The sequence below is a fragment of the Ambystoma mexicanum genome, chromosome 12, assembly GCF_040938575.1.
Source record: "Ambystoma mexicanum isolate Mex_15411 chromosome 12, UKY_AmexF1_1, whole genome shotgun sequence".
Taxonomy (NCBI): domain Eukaryota; kingdom Metazoa; phylum Chordata; class Amphibia; order Caudata; family Ambystomatidae; genus Ambystoma; species Ambystoma mexicanum.
Genome location: NC_090936.1, coordinates 326,535,066 through 326,556,516, shown reverse-complemented (window position 1 = coordinate 326,556,516; position 21,451 = coordinate 326,535,066).

The following is a 21,451-nucleotide window of genomic DNA, read 5'->3' as shown; positions in this document are numbered from 1 at the left end:
CCAAATCCTTCCCCTTCCAAACCTGAGACCCTCCCTTTAGCATGAGATGTGATATCCAACTCCTTCCCATTCCATTCCTGAGACCCTTCTGATAGCATGAGATGTGATATCTCAATGCCTCTAATACCAAACCTGAGATCCTACCTCTAACATGAAATGTGATATCCAACTCTTTCCCCTTCCAAACCTGAGAGCCTTCCTATAGCATGAGATGTGATATCCAAGTCCTTCCCATTCCAATCCTGAGACCCTTCCTATAGCTTGAGATGTGATATCCAACTCCTTCCCATTCCAATTCTGAGACCCTTCCTATACTATGAGACTTGATATCTCAATGCTTCTAATACCAAACGTGAGACCCGTAATATAACATGAGATGTGATATCGAAATCCTTCCCCTTCCAAACCTTAGACCCTTCCTTTATCATGAGATGTGATATCCAACTCCTTCCCATTCCTATCCTGAGACCCTTCCGATATCATGAGATGTGATATCTCAAAGCTTCTAATATCAAACTTGAGACCCTCCCTATAGCATGAGATGTGATATCCAAGTCCTTCCCATTCCAATCCTGATACCCTTTCTATAGCATGAGATGTGATATCTCAATGCTTCTAATACCAAACCTGAGACCCTTCCTATAACATGAGATGGGAATATCCAACTCCTTCCCATTCCAATACTGAGACCCTTCCGATAGCAGAGATGTGATATCTCAATGCTTATACCAAACCTGAGATCCTTCCTATAACATGAGATGTGATATCCAACTCCTTCCCATTCCAATCCTGAGACACTTCCTATAGCATGAGATGTGATATCTCACTGCTTATACCAAACCTGAGACCCTTCCCATAGCATGAGATGTGATATCCAACTCCTTCCCATTCCAATCCTCAGACCCTTCCTATAGCATGAGATGTGATATCCAACTCCTTCCCATTCCAATCCTGAGACCCTTCCTATAGCATGAGATATGATATCTCAATACTTCTAATACCAAACGTGAGATCCTTCCGATAACATGAGATGTGATATCCAAATCCTTCCCCTTCCAAACCTGAGACCCTCCCTTTAGCATGAGATGTGATATCCTACTCCTTCCCATTCCAATCCTGAGACCCTTCTGATAGCATGAGATGTGATATCTCAATGCTTCTAATACCAAACCTGAGATCCTTCCGATAGCATGAGATGTGATATCTCAATGCTTCTAATACCAAACCTCAGATCCTTCCTATAACATGAGATGTGATATCCAAATCCTTCCCCTTCCAAACCTGAGACCCTCCCTTTAGCATGAGATGCGATATCCAACTCCTTCCCATTCCATTCCTGAGACCCTTCTGATAGCATGAGATGTGATATCTCCATGCCTCTAATACCAAACCTGAGATCCTACCTCTAACATGAAATGTGATATCCAACTCTTTCCCCTTCCAAACCTGAGAGCCTTCCTATATCATGAGATGTGATATCCAAGTCCTTCCCATTCCAATCCTGAGACCCTTCCTATGGCTTGAGATGTGATATCCAACTCCTTCCCATTCCAATTCTGAGACCCTTCCTATACTCTGAGACTTGATATCTCAATGCTTCTAATACCAAACCTGAGACCCATAGTATAACATGAGATATGATATCCAAATCCTTCCCCTTCCAAACCTTAGACCCTTCCTTTATCATGAGATGTGATATCCAACTCCTTCCCATTCCAATCCTGAGACCCTTCCTATAGCATGAGATGTGATATCTCAATGCTTCTAATACCAAACCTGAGACCCTTCCTATAGCATGAGATGTGATATCCAAGTCCTTCCCATTCCAATCCTGAGACCCTTCCTATAGCATGAGATGTGATATCTCAATGCTTCTAATACCAAACCTGAGACCCTTCCTATAGCATGAGATGTGATATCCAAGTCCTTCCCATTCCAATCCTGAGACCCTTCCTATAGCATGAGATGTGATATCTCAATGCTTCTAATACCAAACCTGAGACCCTTCCTATAACATGAGATGGGAATATCCAACTCCTTCCCATTCCAATGCTGAGACCCTTCCGATAGCAGAGATGTGATATCTCAATGCTTATACCAAACCTGAGACCCTTCCCATGGCATGAGATGTGATATCCAACTCCTTGCCATTCAAATCCTGAGACCCTTCCTATAGCATGAGAAGGGATATCCAACTCCTTCCCAATCCAATCCTGAGACCCTTCCGATAGCAGAGACGTGATATCTCAATGCTTCTACCAAACCTGAGACCCTTCCTTTAGCATGAGATGTGATATCCAAATCCTTCACATTCCAATCCTGAGACCCTTCCTATAGCATGAGATGTGATATCTCAATGCTTCTAATACCAAACCTGAGATCCTTCCTATAACATGAGATGTGATATCCAATTCCTTCCCATTCCAAACCTGAGACCCTTCCTATTGGATGAGTTGTGATATCCAACACCTTCCCATTCCAACCCTGAGACCCTTCCTATAGCATGAGATGTGATGTCTCAATGCTTCTAATATCAAACCTGAGATCCTTCCTATAACATGAGATGTGATATCCAACTCCTTCCATTCCAATCCTGAGACCCGTCCTATAGCATGAGATGTGATATCTCAATGCTTATACCAAACCTGAGACCCTTCCTATAGCATGATATGTGATATCCAACTACTTCCCATTCCAATCCTGAGACCCTTCCTATAGCATGGGATGTGATATCTTAATGCTTCTAATACCAAACCTGAGATCCTTCCTCTAACTTGAAATGTGATATCGAACTCCTTCCCTTTCCAAACCTAAGAGCCTATCTATAGCATGAGATGTGATATCCAAGTCCTTCCCATTCCAATCCTTAGACCCTTCCTACAGCATGCAATATGATATCTCAATGATTCTAATAACAAACCTGAGACCCGTCCTATAGCATGAGATATGATATCCAAGTCCTTCCCATTCCAATCCTGAGACCCTTCCTATAACATGAGATGTGATATCCAACTCCTTCCCGTTCCAAACCTGAGACCCTTCCTTTAGCATGAGATGTGATATCCAGCTCCTTCCCATTCCAATCCTGAGACACTTCCGATAGCATGAGATGTGATATCTCAATGCTTCTAATATCAAAACTGAGACCCTCCCTATAGCATGATATGTGATATCTAAGTCCTTCCCATTCCAATCCTGAGACACTCCCTATAGCATGAGATGTGATATCCAACTCTTTCCCATTCCAATCCTGAGACCCTTCCTATAGCATGAGATATGATATCTCAATACTTCTAATACCAAACGTGAGATCCTTCCGATAACATGAGATGTGATGTCCAAATCCTTCCCCTTCCAAACCTGAGACCCTCCCTTTAGCATGAGATGTGATATCCAACTCCTTCCCATTCCAATCCAGAGACCCTTCTGATAGCATGAGATGTGATATCTCAATGCTTCTAATACCAAACCTGAGATCCTTCCGATAGCATGAGATGTGATATCTCAATGCTTCTAATACCAAACCTGAGATCCTTCCTATAACATGAGATGTGATATCCAAATCCTTCCCCTTCCAAACCTGAGACCCTCCCTTTAGCATGAGATGTGATATCCAACTCCTTCCCATTCCATTCCTGAGACCCTTCTGATAGCATGAGATGTGATATCTCAATGCCTCTAATACCAAACCTGAGATCCTACCTCTAACATGAAATGTGATATCCAACTCTTTCCCCTTCCAAACCTGAGAGCCTTCCTATAGCATGAGATGTGATATCCAAGTCCTTCCCATTCCAATCCTGAGACCCTTCCTATAGCTTGAGATGTGATATCCAACTCCTTCCCATTCCAATTCTGAGACCCTTCTTATACTCTGAGACTTGATATCTCAATGCTTCTAATACCAAACCTGAGACCCGTAATATAACATGAGATGTGATATCCAAATCCTTCCCATTCCAATCCTGAGACCCTTCCGATATCATGAGATGTGATATCTCAAAGCTTCTAATATGAAACTTGAGACCCTCCCTATAGCATGAGATGTGATATCCAAGTCCTTCCCATTCCAATCCTGAGACTCTTCCTGTAGCATGAGATGTGATATCTCAATGCTTCTAATACCAAACCTGAGACCCTTCCTATAACATGAGATGGGAATATCCAACTCCTTCCCATTCCAATCCTGAGACCCTTCCGATAGCAGAGATGTGATATCTCAATGCTTATACCAAACCTGAGACCCTTCCTATGGCATGAGATGTGATATCCAACTCCTTGCCATTCAAATCCTGAGACCCTTCCTATAGCATGAGAAGGGATATCCAACTCCTTCCCAATCCAATCCTGAGACCCTTCCGATAGCAGAGACGTGATATCTCAATGCTTCTACCAAACCTGAGACCCTTCCTTTAGCATGAGATGTGATATCCAAATCCTTCACATTCCAATCCTGAGACCCTTCCTATAGCATGAGATGTGATATCTCAATGCTTCTAATACCAAACCTGAGATCCTTCCTATAACATGAGATGTGATATCCAATTCCTTCCCATTCCAAACCTGAGACCCTTCCTACTGGATGAGATGTGATATCCAACTCCTTCCCATTCCAACCCTGAGACCCTTCCTATAGCATGAGATGTGATGTCTCAATGCTTCTAATACCAAACCTGAGATCCTTCCTATAACATGAGATGTGATATCCAACTCCTTCCATTCCAATCCTGAGACCCGTCCTATAGCATGAGATGTGATATCTCAATGCTTATACCAAACCTGAGACCCTTCCTATAGCATGAGATGTGATATCCAACTACTTCCCATTCCAATCCTGAGACCCTTCCTATAGCATGAGATGTGATATCTCAATGCTTCTAATACCAAACCTGAGATCCTTCCTCTAACATGAAATGTGATATCCAACTCCTTCCCTTTCCAAACCTAAGAGCCTATCTATAGCATGAGATGTGATATCCAGGTCCTTCCCATTCCAATCCTTAGACCCTTCCTACAGCATGCAATATGATATCTCAATGATTCTAATAACAAACCTGAGACCCGTCCTATAGCATGAGATATGATATCCAAGTCCTTCCCATTCCAATCCTGCGACCCTTCCTATAACATGAAATGTGATATCCAACTTCTTCCAAATCCAATACTGATACCCTTCCGATAGCATGAGACGTGATATCCCAATGCTTCTACCAAACCTGAGACCCATACTATGGCATGAGATGTGATATCAAACTCCTTCCCATTCCAATCCTGAGACCCTTCCTATAGCTTGAGGTGTGATATCCAACTCCTTCCCATTCCAATTCTGAGACCCTTCTTATACCATGAGACTTGATATCTCAATGCTTCTAATACCAAACCTGAGACCCGTCCTATAACATGAGATGTGATATCCAAATCCTTCCCCTTCCAAACCTTAGACCCTTCCTTTATCATGAGATGTGATATCCAACTCCTTCCCATTCCAATCCTGAGACCCTTCCGATATCATGAGATTTGTTATCTCAATGCTTCTAATATCAAACTTGAGACCCTCCCTATAGCATGAGATGTGACATCCAAGTCCTTCCAATTCCAATCCTGAGACCCTTCCTATAGCATGAGATGTGATATCTCTATGCTTCTAATACCAAACCTGAGGCCCTTCCTATAACATGAGATGGGATATCCAACTCCTTCCCATTCCAATCCTGAGACCTTTCCGATAGCAGAGATGTGATATCTCAATGCTTATACCAAACCTGAGAACCTTCCTATGGCCTGAGATGTCATATACAACTCCTTCCCATTCCAATCCTGAGACCCTTCCTTTAGCATGAGATGTGATATCTCAATGCTTATACCAAATCTGAGACCCTTCCTATAGCATGAGATGTGATATCCAATTCCTTCCCATTCCAATCCTGAGACCCTTCCTATAGCATGAGATGTGATATCTCAATGCTTATACCAAACCTGAGAGCCTACCTATAGCATGAGATGTGATATCCAAGTCCATCCCATTCCAATCCTTAGACCCTTCCTACAGCATGCGATGTGATATCTCAATGATTCTAATACCAAACCAGAGACTCTTCCTATAACATTAGATGGGATATCCAACTTCTTCCCATTCCAATCCTGAGCCGCTTCCGATAGCAGAGATGTGATATCTCAATGCTTATACCAAACCTGAGACCCTTCCTATAACATGAGATGTGATATCCAACTCCTTCCCGTTCCAAACCTGAGACACTAACTATAGCATATGTGATATCCAACTCCTTCCCATTCCAAACATGAGACCCTTCCTATAGCAAGAAAGTAATATCCAACTCCTACCCATTCCAATCCTGAGACCCTTCCTATAGCAAGAGATGTGATATCCAAATCCTTCCCATTCCAATCCTGAGACCCTTCCTATAACATGAGATGTGATATCCAACTCCTTCCCATTCCAACCTGAGACACTTCCTATAGCATGAGAAGGGATATCCAACTCCTTCCCAATCCAATCCTGAGACCCTTCCGATAGCAGAGATGTGATATCTCAATGCTTATACCAAACCTGAGACCCTTCCTATGGCATGAGATGTGATATCCAACTCCTTGCCATTCAAATCCTGAGACCCTTCCTATAGCATGAGATGTGATATCTCTATGCTTCTAATACCAAACCTGAGACCCTTCCTATAACATGAGATGGGATATCCAACTCCTTCCCATTCCAATCCTGAGACCCTTCCGATAGCAGAGATGTGATATCTCAATGCTTATACCAAACCTGAGAACCTTCCTATGGCCTGAGATGTCATATACAACTCCTTCCCATTCCAATCCTGAGACCCTTCCTTTAGCATGAGATGTGATATCTCAATGCTTATACCAAATCTGAGACCCTTCCTATAGCATGAGATGTGATATCCAATTCCTTCCCATTCCAATCCTGAGACCCTTCCTATAGCATGAGATGTGATATCTCAATGCTTATACCAAACCTGAGAGCCTACCTATAGCATGAGATGTGATATCCAAGTCCATCCCATTCCAATCCTTAGACCCTTCCTACAGCATGCAATGTGATATCTCAATGATTCTAATACCAAACCAGAGACTCTTCCTATAACATGAGATGGGATATCCAACTCCTTCTCATTCCAATCCTGAGCCACTTCCGATAGCAGAGATGTGATATCTCAATGCTTATACCAAACCTGAGACCCTTCCTATAACATGAGATGTGATATCCAACTCCTTCCCGTTCCAAACCTGAGACACTAACTATAGCATATGTGATATCCAACTCCTTCCCATTCCAAACATGAGACCCTTCCTATAGCAAGAAAGTAATATCCAAATCCTACCCATTCCAATCCTGAGACCCTTCCTATAGCAAGAGATGTGATATCCAAATCCTTCCCATTCCAATCCTGAGACCCTTCCTATAACATGAGATGTGATATCCAACTCCTTCCCATTCCAACCTGAGACACTTCCTATAGCATGAGAAGGGATATCCAACTCCTTCCCAATCCAATCCTGAGACCCTTCCGATAGCAGAGATGTGATATCTCAATGCTTATACCAAACCTGAGACCCTTCCTATGGCATGAGATGTGATATCCAACTCCTTGCCATTCAAATCCTGAGACCCTTCCTATAGCATGAGATGTGATATCTCTATGCTTCTAATACCAAACCTGAGACCCTTCCTATAGCAAGAAAGTAATATCCAACTCCTACCCATTCCAATCCTGAGACCCTTCCTATAGCAAGAGATGTGATATCCAAATCCTTCCCATTCCAATCCTGAGACCCTTCCTATAACATGAGATGTGATATCCAACTCCTTCCCATTCCAACCTGAGACACTTCCTATAGCATGAGAAGGGATATCCAACTCCTTCCCAATCCAATCCTGAGACCCTTCCGATAGCAGAGATGTGATATCTCAATGCTTATACCAAACCTGAGACCCTTCCTATGGCATGAGATGTGATATCCAACTCCTTGCCATTCAAATCCTGAGACCCTTCCTATAGCATGAGATGTGATATCTCTATGCTTCTAATACCAAACCTGAGACCCTTCCTATAACATGAGATGGGATATCCAACTCCTTCCCATTCCAATCCTGAGACCCTTCCGATAGCAGAGATGTGATATCTCAATGCTTATACCAAACCTGAGAACCTTCCTATGGCCTGAGATGTCATATACAACTCCTTCCCATTCCAATCCTGAGACCCTTCCTTTAGCATGAGATGTGATATCTCAATGCTTATACCAAATCTGAGACCCTTCCTATAGCATGAGATGTGATATCCAATTCCTTCCCATTCCAATCCTGAGACCCTTCCTATAGCATGAGATGTGATATCTCAATGCTTATACCAAACCTGAGAGCCTACCTATAGCATGAGATGTGATATCCAAGTCCATCCCATTCCAATCCTTAGACCCTTCCTACAGCATGCAATGTGATATCTCAATGATTCTAATACCAAACCAGAGACTCTTCCTATAACATGAGATGGGATATCCAACTCCTTCTCATTCCAATCCTGAGCCACTTCCGATAGCAGAGATGTGATATCTCAATGCTTATACCAAACCTGAGACCCTTCCTATAACATGAGATGTGATATCCAACTCCTTCCCGTTCCAAACCTGAGACACTAACTATAGCATATGTGATATCCAACTCCTTCCCATTCCAAACATGAGACCCTTCCTATAGCAAGAAGGTAATATCCAAATCCTACCCATTCCAATCCTGAGACCCTTCCTATAGCAAGAGATGTGATATCCAAATCCTTCCCATTCCAATCCTGAGACCCTTCCTATAACATGAGATGTGATATCCAACTCCTTCCCATTCCAACCTGAGACACTTCCTATAGCATGAGAAGGGATATCCAACTCCTTCCCAATCCAATCCTGAGACCCTTCCGATAGCAGAGATGTGATATCTCAATGCTTATACCAAACCTGAGACCCTTCCTATGGCATGAGATGTGATATCCAACTCCTTGCCATTCAAATCCTGAGACCCTTCCTATAGCATGAGATGTGATATCTCTATGCTTCTAATACCAAACCTGAGACCCTTCCTATAACATGAGATGGGATATCCAACTCCTTCCCATTCCAATCCTGAGACCCTTCCTTTAGCATGAGATGTGATATCTCAATGCTTATACCAAATCTGAGACCCTTCCTATAGCATGAGATGTGATCTCCAATTCCTTCCCATTCCAATCCTGAGACCCTTCCTATAGCATGGGATGTGATATCTTAATGCTTCTAATACCAAACCTGAGATCCTTCCTCTAACTTGAAATGTGATATCGAACTCCTTCCCTTTCCAAACCTAAGAGCCTATCTATAGCATGAGATGTGATATCCAAGTCCTTCACATTCCAATCCTTAGACCCTTCCTACAGCATGCAATATGATATCTCAATGATTCTAATAACAAACCTGAGACCCGTCCTATAGCATGAGATATGATATCCAAGTCCTTCCCATTCCAATCCTGAGACCCTTCCTATAACATGAGATGTGATATCCAACTCCTTCCCGTTCCAAACCTGAGACCCTTCCTTTAGCATGAGATGTGATATCCAGCTCCTTCCCATTCCAATCCTGAGACACTTCCGATAGCATGAGATGTGATATCTCAATGCTTCTAATATCAAAACTGAGACCCTCCCTATAGCATGATATGTGATATCTAAGTCCTTCCCATTCCAATCCTGAGACACTCCCTATAGCATGAGATGTGATATCCAACTCTTTCCCATTCCAATCCTGAGACCCTTCCTATAGCATGAGATATGATATCTCAATACTTCTAATACCAAACGTGAGATCCTTCCGATAACATGAGATGTGATGTCCAAATCCTTCCCCTTCCAAACCTGAGACCCTCCCTTTAGCATGAGATGTGATATCCAACTCCTTCCCATTCCAATCCAGAGACCCTTCTGATAGCATGAGATGTGATATCTCAATGCTTCTAATACCAAACCTGAGATCCTTCCGATAGCATGAGATGTGATATCTCAATGCTTCTAATACCAAACCTGAGATCCTTCCTATAACATGAGATGTGATATCCAAATCCTTCCCCTTCCAAACCTGAGACCCTCCCTTTAGCATGAGATGTGATATCCAACTCCTTCCCATTCCATTCCTGAGACCCTTCTGATAGCATGAGATGTGATATCTCAATGCCTCTAATACCAAACCTGAGATCCTACCTCTAACATGAAATGTGATATCCAACTCTTTCCCCTTCCAAACCTGAGAGCCTTCCTATAGCATGAGATGTGATATCCAAGTCCTTCCCATTCCAATCCTGAGACCCTTCCTATAGCTTGAGATGTGATATCCAACTCCTTCCCATTCCAATTCTGAGACCCTTCCTATACTCTGAGACTTGATATCTCAATGCTTCTAATACCAAACCTGAGACCCGTAATATAACATGAGATGTGATATCCAACTCCTTCCCATTCCAATCCAGAGACCCTTCTGATAGCATGAGATGTGATATCTCAATGCTTCTAATACCAAACCTGAGATCCTTCCGATAGCATGAGATGTGATATCTCAATGCTTCTAATACCAAACCTGAGATCCTTCCTATAACATGAGATGTGATATCCAAATCCTTCCCCTTCCAAACCTGAGACCCTCCCTTTAGCATGAGATGTGATATCCAACTCCTTCCCATTCCATTCCTGAGACCCTTCTGATAGCATGAGATGTGATATCTCAATGCCTCTAATACCAAACCTGAGATCCTACCTCTAACATGAAATGTGATATCCAACTCTTTCCCCTTCCAAACCTGAGAGCCTTCCTATAGCATGAGATGTGATATCCAAGTCCTTCCCATTCCAATCCTGAGACCCTTCCTATAGCTTGAGATGTGATATCCAACTCCTTCCCATTCCAATTCTGAGACCCTTCCTATACTCTGAGACTTGATATCTCAATGCTTCTAATACCAAACCTGAGACCCGTAATATAACATGAGATGTGATATCCAAATCCTTCCCATTCCAATCCTGAGACCCTTCCGATATCATGAGATGTGATATCTCAAAGCTTCTAATATGAAACTTGAGACCCTCCCTATAGCATGAGATGTGATATCCAAGTCCTTCCCATTCCAATCCTGAGACCCTTCCTGTAGCATGAGATGTGATATCTCAATGCTTCTAATACCAAACCTGAGACCCTTCCTATAACATGAGATGGGAATATCCAACTCCTTCCCATTCCAATCCTGAGACCCTTCCGATAGCAGAGATGTGATATCTCAATGCTTATACCAAACCTGAGACCCTTCCTATGGCATGAGATGTGATATCCAACTCCTTGCCATTCAAATCCTGAGACCCTTCCTATAGCATGAGAAGGGATATCCAACTCCTTCCCAATCCAATCCTGAGACCCTTCCGATAGCAGAGACGTGATATCTCAATGCTTCTACCAAACCTGAGACCCTTCCTTTAGCATGAGATGTGATATCCAAATCCTTCACATTCCAATCCTGAGACCCTTCCTATAGCATGAGATGTGATATCTCAATGCTTCTAATACCAAACCTGAGATCCTTCCTATAACATGAGATGTGATATCCAATTCCTTCCCATTCCAAACCTGAGACCCTTCCTACTGGATGAGATGTGATATCCAACTCCTTCCCATTCCAACCCTGAGACCCTTCCTATAGCATGAGATGTGATGTCTCAATGCTTCTAATACCAAACCTGAGATCCTTCCTATAACATGAGATGTGATATCCAACTCCTTCCATTCCAATCCTGAGACCCGTCCTATAGCATGAGATGTGATATCTCAATGCTTTTACCAAACCTGAGACCCTTCCTATAGCATGAGATGTGATATCCAACTACTTCCCATTCCAATCCTGAGACCCTTCCTATAGCATGAGATGTGATATCTCAATGCTTCTAATACCAAACCTGAGATCCTTCTTCTAACATGAAATGTGATATCCAACTCCTTCCCTTTCCAAACCTAAGAGCCTATCTATAGCATGAGATGTGATATCCAGGTCCTTCCCATTCCAATCCTTAGACCCTTCCTACAGCATGCAATATGATATCTCAATGATTCTAATAACAAACCTGAGACCCGTCCTATAGCATGAGATATGATATCCAAGTCCTTCCCATTCCAATCCTGCGACCCTTCCTATAACATGAAATGTGATATCCAACTTCTTCCAAATCCAATACTGATACCCTTCCGATAGCATGAGACGTGATATCCCAATGCTTCTACCAAACCTGAGACCCATACTAAGGCATGAGATGTGATATCAAACTCCTTCCCATTCCAATCCTGAGACCCTTCCTATAGCTTGAGGTGTGATATCCAACTCCTTCCCATTCCAATTCTGAGACCCTTCTTATACCATGAGACTTGATATCTCAATGCTTCTAATACCAAACCTGAGACCCGTCCTATAACATGAGATGTGATATCCAAATCCTTCCCCTTCCAAACCTTAGACCCTTCCTTTATCATGAGATGTGATATCCAACTCCTTCCCATTCCAATCCTGAGACCCTTCCGATATCATGAGATTTGTTATCTCAATGCTTCTAATATCAAACTTGAGACCCTCCCTATAGCATGAGATGTGACATCCAAGTCCTTCCAATTCCAATCCTGAGACCCTTCCTATAGCATGAGATGTGATATCTCTATGCTTCTAATACCAAACCTGAGGCCCTTCCTATAACATGAGATGGGATATCCAACTCCTTCCCATTCCAATCCTGAGACCTTTCCGATAGCAGAGATGTGATATCTCAATGCTTATACCAAACCTGAGAACCTTCCTATGGCCTGAGATGTCATATACAACTCCTTCCCATTCCAATCCTGAGACCCTTCCTTTAGCATGAGATGTGATATCTCAATGCTTATACCAAATCTGAGACCCTTCCTATAGCATGAGATGTGATATCCAATTCCTTCCCATTCCAATCCTGAGACCCTTCCTATAGCATGAGATGTGATATCTCAATGCTTATACCAAACCTGAGAGCCTACCTATAGCATGAGATGTGATATCCAAGTCCATCCCATTCCAATCCTTAGACCCTTCCTACAGCATGCGATGTGATATCTCAATGATTCTAATACCAAACCAGAGACTCTTCCTATAACATTAGATGGGATATCCAACTTCTTCCCATTCCAATCCTGAGCCGCTTCCGATAGCAGAGATGTGATATCTCAATGCTTATACCAAACCTGAGACCCTTCCTATAACATGAGATGTGATATCCAACTCCTTCCCGTTCCAAACCTGAGACACTAACTATAGCATATGTGATATCCAACTCCTTCCCATTCCAAACATGAGACCCTTCCTATAGCAAGAAAGTAATATCCAACTCCTACCCATTCCAATCCTGAGACCCTTCCTATAGCAAGAGATGTGATATCCAAATCCTTCCCATTCCAATCCTGAGACCCTTCCTATAACATGAGATGTGATATCCAACTCCTTCCCATTCCAACCTGAGACACTTCCTATAGCATGAGAAGGGATATCCAACTCCTTCCCAATCCAATCCTGAGACCCTTCCGATAGCAGAGATGTGATATCTCAATGCTTATACCAAACCTGAGACCCTTCCTATGGCATGAGATGTGATATCCAACTCCTTGCCATTCAAATCCTGAGACCCTTCCTATAGCATGAGATGTGATATCTCTATGCTTCTAATACCAAACCTGAGACCCTTCCTATAACATGAGATGGGATATCCAACTCCTTCCCATTCCAATCCTGAGACCCTTCCGATAGCAGAGATGTGATATCTCAATGCTTATACCAAACCTGAGAACCTTCCTATGGCCTGAGATGTCATATACAACTCCTTCCCATTCCAATCCTGAGACCCTTCCTTTAGCATGAGATGTGATATCTCAATGCTTATACCAAATCTGAGACCCTTCCTATAGCATGAGATGTGATATCCAATTCCTTCCCATTCCAATCCTGAGACCCTTCCTATAGCATGAGATGTGATATCTCAATGCTTATACCAAACCTGAGAGCCTACCTATAGCATGAGATGTGATATCCAAGTCCATCCCATTCCAATCCTTAGACCCTTCCTACAGCATGCAATGTGATATCTCAATGATTCTAATACCAAACCAGAGACTCTTCCTATAACATGAGATGGGATATCCAACTCCTTCTCATTCCAATCCTGAGCCGCTTCCGATAGCAGAGATGTGATATCTCAATGCTTATACCAAACCTGAGACCCTTCCTATAACATGAGATGTGATATCCAACTCCTTCCCGTTCCAAACCTGAGACACTAACTATAGCATATGTGATATCCAACTCCTTCCCATTCCAAACATGAGACCCTTCCTATAGCAAGAAAGTAATATCCAAATCCTACCCATTCCAATCCTGAGACCCTTCCTATAGCAAGAGATGTGATATCCAAATCCTTCCCATTCCAATCCTGAGACCCTTCCTATAACATGAGATGTGATATCCAACTCCTTCCCATTCCAACCTGAGACACTTCCTATAGCATGAGAAGGGATATCCAACTCCTTCCCAATCCAATCCTGAGACCCTTCCGATAGCAGAGATGTGATATCTCAATGCTTATACCAAACCTGAGACCCTTCCTATGGCATGAGATGTGATATCCAACTCCTTGCCATTCAAATCCTGAGACCCTTCCTATAGCATGAGATGTGATATCTCTATGCTTCTAATACCAAACCTGAGACCCTTCCTATAACATGAGATGGGATATCCAACTCCTTCCCATTCCAATCCTGAGACCCTTCCTTTAGCATGAGATGTGATATCTCAATGCTTATACCAAATCTGAGACCCTTCCTATAGCATGAGATGTGATCTCCAATTCCTTCCCATTCCAATCCTGAGACCCTTCCTATAGCATGAGATGTGATATCTCAATGCTTATACCAAACCTGAGAGCCTACCTATAGCATGAGATGTGATATCCAAGTCCATCCCATTCCAATCCTTAGACCCTTCCTACAGCATGCGATGTGATATCTCAATGATTCTAATACCAAACCAGAGACTCTTCCTATAACATGAGATGGGATATCCAACTCCTTCCCATTCCAATCCTGAGCCGCTTCCGATAGCAGAGATGTGATATCTCAATGCTTATACCAAACCTGAGACCCTTCCTATAACATGAGATGTGATATCCAACTCCTTCCCGTTCCAAACCTGAGACACTAACTATAGCATATGTGATATCCAACTCCTTCCCATTCCAAACATGAGACCCTTCCTATAGCAAGAAAGTAATATCCAACTCCTACCCATTCCAATCCTGAGACCCTTCTATAGCAAGAGATGTGATATCCAAATCCTTCCCATTCCAATCCTGAGACCCTTCCTATAACATGAATGAGATGTGATATCCAACTCCTTCCCATTCCAACCTGAGACACTTCCTATAGCATGAGAAGGGATATCCAACTCCTTCCCAATCCAATCCTGAGACCCTTCCGATAGCAGAGATGTGATATCTCAATGCTTATACCAAACCTGAGACCCTTCCTATTGGATGAGATGTGATATCCAACTCCTTCCCATTCCAACCCTGAGACCCTTCCTATAGCATGAGATGTGATGTCTCAATGCTTCTAATACCAAACCTGAGATCCTTCCTATAACATGAGATGTGATATCCAACTCCTTCCATTCCAATCCTGAGACCCGTCCTATAGCATGAGATGTGATATCTCAATGCTTATACCAAACCTGAGACCCTTCCTATAGCATGAGATGTGATATCCAACTGCTTCCCATTCCAATCCTGAGACCCTTCCTATAGCATGAGATGTGATATCTCAATGCTTCTAATACCAAACCTGAGATCCTTCCTCTAACATGAAATGTGATATCCAACTCCTTCCCTTTCCAAACCTAAGAGCCTATCTATAGCATGAGATGTGATATCCAAGTCCTTCCCATTCCAACCCTTAGACCCTTCCAACAGCATGCAATATGATATCTCAATGATTCTAATAACAAACCTGAGACCCGTCCTATAACATGAGATGGGATATCCAACTCCTTCCCATTCCAATCCTGAGACACTTCCGATAGCAGAGATGTGATATCCAGCACCTTCCCATTCCAATCCTGAGACACTTCCGATAGCATGAGATGTGATATCTCAATGCTTCTAATATCAAAACTGAGACCCTCCCTATAGCATGATATGTGATATCTAAGTCCTTCCCATTCCAATCTGAGACCCTCCCTATAGCATGAGATGTGATATCCAACTCCTTCCCATTCCAATCCTGAGACCCTTCCTATAGCATGAGATATGATATCCCAATACTTCTAATACCAAACGTGAGATCCTTCCGATAACATGAGATTTGATATCCAAATCCTTCCCCTTCCAAACCTGAGACCCTCCCTTTAGCATGAGATGTGATATCCAACTCCTTCCTATTCCAATCCTGAAACTCTTCTGATAGCATGAGATGTGATATCTCAATGCTTCTAATACCAAACCTGAGATCCTTCCGATAGCATGAGATGTGATATCTCAATGCTTCTAATACCAAACCTGAGATCCTTCCTATAACATGAGATGTGATATCCAAATCCTTCCCCTTCCAAACCTGAGACCCTCCCTTTAGCATGAGATGTGATATCCAACTCCTTCCCATTCCATTCCTGAGACCCTTCTGATAGCATGAGATGTGATATCTCAATGCCTCTAATACCAAACCTGAGATCCTACCTCTAACATGAAATGTGATATCCAACTCTTTCCCCTTCCAAACCTGAGAGCCTTCCTATAGCATGAGATGTGATATCCAAGTCCTTCCCATTCCAATCCTGAGACCCTTCCTATAGCTTGAGATGTGATATCCAACTCCTTCCCATTCCAATTCTGAGACCCTTCCTATACTATGAGACTTGATATCTCAATGATTCTAATACCAAACGTGAGACCCGTAATATAACATGAGATGTGATATCCAAATCCTTCCCCTTCCAAACCTTAGACCCTTCCTTTATCATGAGATGTGATATCCAACTCCTTCCCATTCCAATCCTGAGACCCTTCCGATATCATGAGATGTGATATCTCAAAGCTTCTAATATCAAACTTGAGACCCTCCCTATAGCATGAGATGTGATATCCAAGTCCTTCCCATTCCAATCCTGAGACCCTTCCTATAGCATGAGATGTGATATCTCAATGCTTCTAATACCAAACCTGAGACCCTTCCTATACCATGAGATGGGAATATCCAACTCCTTCCCATTCCAAACCTGAGACCCTTCCGATAGCAGAGATGTGATATCTCAATGCTTATACCAAACCTGAGACCCTTCGTATGGCATGAGATGTGATATCCAACTCCTTGCCATTCAAATCCTGAGACCCTTCCTATAGCATGAGAAGGGGTATCCAACTCCTTCACAATCCAATCCTGAGACCCTTCCGATAGCAGAGACGTGATATCTCAATGCTTCTAATACCAAACCTGAGATCCTTCCTATAACATGAGATGTGATATCCAATTCCTTCCCATTCCAAACCTGAGACCCTTCCTAGTGGATGAGTTGTGATATCCAACTCCTTCCCATTCCAACCCTGAGACCCTTCCTATAGCATGAGATGTGATGGCTGAATGCTTCTAATACCAAACCTGAGATCCTTCCTATAACATGAGATGTGATATCCAACTCCTTCCATTCCAATCCTGAGACCCGTCCTATAGCATGAGATGTGATATCTCAATGCTTATACCAAACCTGAGACCCTTCCTATAGCATGAGATGTGATATCCAACTACTTCCCATTCCAATCCTGAGACCCTTCCTATAGCATGAGATGTGATATCTCAATGCTTCTAATACCAAACCTGAGATCCTTCCTCTAACATGAAATGTGATATCCAACTCCTTCCCTTTCCAAACCTAAGAGCCTATCTATAGCATGAGATGTGATATCCAGGTCCTTCCCATTCCAATCCTTAGACCCTTCCTACAGCATGCAATATGATATCTCAATGATTCTAATAACAAACCTGAGACCCGTCCTATAGCATGAGATATGATATCCAAGTCCTTCCCATTCCAATCCTGCGACCCTTCCTATAACATGAAATGTGATATCCAACTCCTTCCCATTCCAACCTGAGACCCTTCCTATAGCATGAGATGGGATATCCAACTTCTTCCAAATCCAATACTGATACCCTTCCGATAGCATGAGATGTGATATCCCAATGCTTCTACCAAACCTGAGACCCATACTATGGCATGAGATGTGATATCAAACTCCTTCCCATTCCAATCCTGAGACCCTTCCTATAGCTTGAGGTGTGATATCCAACTCCTTCCCATTCCAATTCTGAGACCCTTCTTATACCATGAGACTTGATATCTCAATGCTTCTAATACCAAACCTGAGACCCGTCCTATAACATGAGATGTGATATCCAAATCCTTCCCCTTCCAAACCTTAGACCCTTCCTTTATCATGAGATGTGATATCCAACTCCTTCCCATTCCAATCCTGAGACCCTTCCGATATCATGAGATTTGTTATCTCAATGCTTCTAATATCAAACTTGAGACCCTCCCTATAGCATGAGATGTGACATCCAAGTCATTCCCATTCCAATCCTGAGACCCTTCCTATAGCATGAGATGTGATATCTCTATGCTTCTAATACCAAACCTGAGACCCTTCCTATAACATGAGATGGGATATCCAACTCCTTCCCATTCCAATCCTGAGACCTTTCCGATAGCAGAGATGTGATATCTCAATGCTTATACCAAACCTGAGAACCTTCCTATGGCCTGAGATGTCATATACAACTCCTTCCCATTCCAATCCTGAGACCCTTCCTTTAGCATGAGATGTGATATCTCAATGCTTATACCAAATCTGAGACCCTTCCTATAGCATGATGTGATATCCAATTCCTTCCCATTCCAATCCTGAGACCCTTCCTATAGCATGAGATGTGATATCTCAATGCTTATACCAAACCTGAGAGCCTACCTATAGCATGAGATGTGATATCCAAGTCCATCCCATTCCAATCCTTAGACCCTTCCTACAGCATGTGATGTGATATCTCAATGATTCTAATACCAAACCAGAGACTCTTCCTATAACATTAGATGGGATATCCAACTCCTTCCCATTCCAATCCTGAGCCGCTTCCGATAGCAGAGATGTGATATCTCAATGCTTATACCAAACCTGAGACCCTTCCTATAACATGAGATGTGATATCCAACTCCTTCCCGTTCCAAACCTGAGACACTAACTATAGCATATGTGATATCCAACTCCTTCCCATTCCAAACATGAGACCCTTCCTATAGCAAGAAAGTAATATCCAACTCCTATCCATTCCAATCTTGAGACCCTTCCTATAGCAAGAGATGTGATATCCAAATCCTTCCCATTCCAATCCTGAGACCCTTCCTATAACATGAGATGTGATATCCAACTCCTTCCCATTCCAACCTGAGACACTTCCTATAGCATGAGAAGGGATATCCAACTCCTTCCCAATCCAATCCTGAGACCCTTCCGATAGCAGAGATGAGATATCTCAATGCTTATACCAAACCTGAGACCCTTCCTATGGCATGAGATGTGATATCCAACTCCTTGCCATTCAAATCCTGAGACCCTTCCTATAGCATGAGAAGGGATATCCAACTCCTTCCCAATCCAATCCTGAGACCCTTCCGATAGCAGAGACGTGATATCTCAATGCTTCTACCAAACCTGAGACCCTTCCTTTAGCATGAGATGTGATATCCAAATCCTTCACATTCCAATCCTGAGACCCTTCCTATAGCATGAGATGTGATATCTCAATGCTTCTAATACCAAACCTGAGATCCTTCCTATAACATGAGATGTGATATCCAATTCCTTCCCATTCCAAACCTGAGACCCTTCCTATTGGATGAGATGTGATATCCAACTCCTTCCCATTCCAACCCTGAGACCCTTCCTATAGCATGAGATGTGATGTCTCAATGCTTCTAATACCAAACCTGAGATCCTTCCTATAACATGAGATGTGATATCCAACTCCTTCCATTCCAATCCTGAGACCCGTCCTATAGCATGAGATGTGATATCTCAATGCTTATACCAAACCTGAGACCCTTCCTATAGCATGAGATGTGATATCCAACTGCTTCCCATTCCAATCCTGAGACCCTTCCTATAGCATGAGATGTGATATCTCAATGCTTCTAATAACAAACCTGAGATCCTTCCTCTAACATGAAATGTGATATCCAACTCCTTCCCTTTCAAAACCTAAGAGCCTATCTATAGCATGAGATGTGATATCCAAGTCCTTCACATTCCAACCCTTAGACCCTTCCTACAGCATGCAATATGATATCTCAATGATTCTAATAACAAACCTGAGACCCGTCCTATAACATGAGATGGGATATCCAACTCCTTCCCATTCCAATCCTGAGACATTTCCGATAGCATGTGATATCTCAATGCTTATACCAAACCTGAGACCCTTCCTATAACATGAGGTGATATCCAACTCCTTCCATTCCAATCCTGAGACCCGTCCTATAGCATGAGATGTGATATCTCAATGCTTATACCAAACCTGAGACCCTTCCTACAGCATGAGATGTGATATCCAACTACTTCCCATTCCAATCCTGAGACCCTTCCTATAGCATGAGATGTGATATCTCAATGCTTCTAATACCAAACCTGAGATCCTTCCTCTAACATGAAATGTGATATCCAACTCCTTCCCTTTCCAAACCTAAGAGCCTATCTATAGCATGAGATGTGATATCCAGGTCCTTCCCATTCCAATCCTTAGACCCTTCCTACAGCATGCAATATGATATCTCAATGATTCTAATAACAAACCTGAGACCCGTCCTATAGCATGAGATATGATATCCAAGTCCTTCCCATTCCAATCCTGCGACCCTTCCTATAACATGAAATGTGATATCCAACTCCTTCCCATTCCAACCTGAGACCCTTCCTATAGCATGAGATGGGATATCCAACTTCTTCCAAATCCAATACTGATACCCTTCCGATAGCATGAGATGTGATATCCCAATGCTTCTACCAAACCTGAGACCCATACTATGGCATGAGATGTGATATCAAACTCCTTCCCATTCCAATCCTGAGACCCTTCCTATAGCTTGAGGTGTGATATCCAACTCCTTCCCATTCCAATTCTGAGACCCTTCTTATACCATGAGACTTGATATCTCAATGCTTCTAATACCAAACCTGAGACCCGTCCTATAACATGAGATGTGATATCCAAATCCTTCCCCTTCCAAACCTTAGACCCTTCC